This window comes from Synchiropus splendidus, unplaced genomic scaffold (genome assembly GCF_027744825.2).
Source record: "Synchiropus splendidus isolate RoL2022-P1 unplaced genomic scaffold, RoL_Sspl_1.0 HiC_scaffold_49, whole genome shotgun sequence".
Lineage (NCBI taxonomy): Eukaryota > Metazoa > Chordata > Actinopteri > Syngnathiformes > Callionymidae > Synchiropus > Synchiropus splendidus.
The window spans coordinates 1-2,500 of NW_026527083.1; the positions used below are offsets into that span (position 1 = coordinate 1).

General features: G+C 60.0%; 1 non-coding gene across 1 annotated transcript; it reads left to right on the top strand.

Annotated features, from left to right (window-relative positions):
- Positions 1 to 415: 415 nt before the first annotated feature.
- Positions 416 to 534, top strand: LOC128751890 (5S ribosomal RNA). The gene has a single exon (XR_008413385.1). It is a non-coding gene; the product is annotated as a 5S ribosomal RNA (ribosomal RNA).
- The last annotated feature ends 1,966 nt before the right edge of the window (positions 535 to 2,500 follow it).

Below are 2,500 nucleotides of genomic sequence, written 5' to 3' on the forward strand. Positions count from 1 at the left end.
TGGCTTGTCGGCAGGCTGGCTGAAGCACCGACGGAGTCGGACTCGGCTCCTCCTTCCATCGGGGCCAGCTTTCCGTTTTGGCTGACCAGGGGCGCGGAGCACTTGAGGCGCGGGCTGGCTCAATCTCTAAGCCTGGGGCTTAACTCTGGGCTCCCCGGGCACGAATGGTGCTTTGTGGTGCAGGCGCCTGTGCTTAAGGGCATGCCGGCAAGTGGGTGCCCGATCTGGGGGCTCAACCCCGGGCAGGGTTAGGGTGCTTAGGTAGGTGGTGGTGGTGGTGGTGGTGGTGGTGGTGGTGGTGGTGGTGGTTTCGCGTGGGGCCAGGTGCCTCCCTGGGCACAACCCCCGGCCCGATGGGTGCTTACGTAGGGGGTCGGTAGTAGGCTTAAGGGTGAGCGCGGGGCCGGGTTCCTCCGCTTACGGCCATACCACTCTGAGGGTGCCCGATCTCGTCGGATCTCGGAAGCCAAGCAGAGTCGGGCCCGGTGAGTACTTGGATGGGAGACCGCCTGGGAACACCGGGTGCTGTAAGCTTTTATTTGCTGGATCATTATTATTAATATTATTATGACTTTTTTATTTTTTATTTTTTTTTAATTTTTTGGTTTGTTTGTTAGTTTTGCTCCTGCTGGGCGCCAATGGCGGTGCCTGCTGTCCGAGTTGGAGGTGTCTTCAGTCGGACTGAGCTCTTGACCTTGTCCCCCTCTCTTGGTCCTGGAGGTCGGGGACCCCTCTTTGGTTCCGAGGGAGAGTCCCCGGAGCCGGGCAGGAGGTTAAGGTGAGGGTGAGGGTTAGGGTTAGAGGGTTAGGGTTAGGGTTAGGGTTAGGGTTGGAGGGTTAGGGTTAGGGTTAGGGTTAGGGTTAGGGTTAGAGGGTTAGGGTTAGGGTTAGGGTTAGGGTTAGAGGGTTAGGGTTAGGGTTAGGGTTAGGGTTAGGGTTAGGGTTAGAGGGTTAGGGTTAGGGTTAGGGTTAGGGTTAGGGTTAGGGTTAGGGTTAGGGTTAGAGGGTTAGGGTTAGGGTTAGGGTTAGGGTTAGGGTTAGGGTTAGAGGGTTAGGGTTAGGGTTAGGGTTAGGGTTAGGGTTAGGGTTAGGGTTAGAGGGTTAGGGTTAGAGGGTTAGGGTTAGGGTTAGGGTTAGGGTTAGGGTTAGAGGGTTAGGGTTAGGGTTAGGGTTAGAGGGTTAGGGTAAGTTTTAAGGTTAGGGTTCAAATTATTTCTGAAGATTCTTCCTCAAGTGACAAAACATGAGGTCGATCCTGGGGTTTCACTGGAGCTCAAGGGGTCCTCCCGTGTCCAGTCGGTCCCTCAGGCCGATGGGGGGGGCCCGGAGCCGGGCAGGAGGTCCTGGGGCCGCCCCGGAGGCTCTCTGGGTCGGAGAACCAGAGTGACAAAATATTAGGTGCCGGAGCTGTGACAAAAAATTAGGCGCCCAAACCCTTTGAGTGACAAAAAATTAGGTCGCCCGAAAATTGTACCAAGTCGAGCCCCGGTGGGGTCGGGCTTATGTCTTCCAGGGGTTTCACTGGAGCTCAAGGGTGCGAATCACGGTGCTCTCTGCCCGGCCTGCCGCACGCCTCGGTCGGGCAGGCCAGGCGACCGAGTGCCCCCCCCTGACCCCCGGAGGTCCGAGAAGACCCGGTCCCTCCCGGGTCCATCCGGCCCCTCAGGCCCGGGGAGGGTCCCCGGAGCCGGGCAGGGGGTCCTGGGGCCGCCCCGGAGGCTCTCCGGGTCGGAGAACCAGAGTGACAAAATATTAGGTGCCGGAGCTGTGACAAAAAATTAGGCGCCCAAACCCTTTGAGTGACAAAAAATTAGGTCGCGCCAAAATTGTACCAAGTCGAGCCCCGGTGGGGTCGGGCTTATGTCTTCCAGGGGTTTCACTGGAGCTCAAGGGTGCGAATCACGGTGCTCTTTGCCCGGCCTGCCGCATGCCTCGGTCGGGCAGGCCAGGCGAGCGAGTGCCCCCCCTGACCCCCGGAGGTCCGAGAAGACCCGGTCCCTCCCGGGTCCAGCCGGTCCCTCAGGCCCGGGGAGGGTCTCCGGAGCCGGGCAGGAGGTCCTGGGGCCGCCCCGGAGGCTCTCTGGGTCGGAGAACCAGAGTGACAAAATATTAGGTGCCGGAGCTGTGACAAAAAATTAGGCGCCCAAACCCTTTGAGTGACAAAAAATTAGGTCGCGCGAAAATTGTACCAAGTCGAGCCCCGGTGGGGTCGGGCTTATGTCTTCCAGGGGTTTCACTGGAGCTCAAGGGTGCGAATCACGGTGCTCTTTGCCCGGCCAGCCGCAAGCCTCGGTCGGGCAGGCCAGGCGACCGAGTGCCCCTCCTGACCCCCGGAGGTCCGAGAAGACCCGGACCCTCCCGGGTCCAGCCGGTCCCTCAGGCCCGGGGAGGGTCCCCGGAGCCGGGCAGGGGGTCCTGGGGCGGTCCCGGAGGCTCTCTGGGTCGGAGACCCAGAGTGACAAAATATTAGGTGCCGGAGCTGTGACAAAAAATTAGGCGC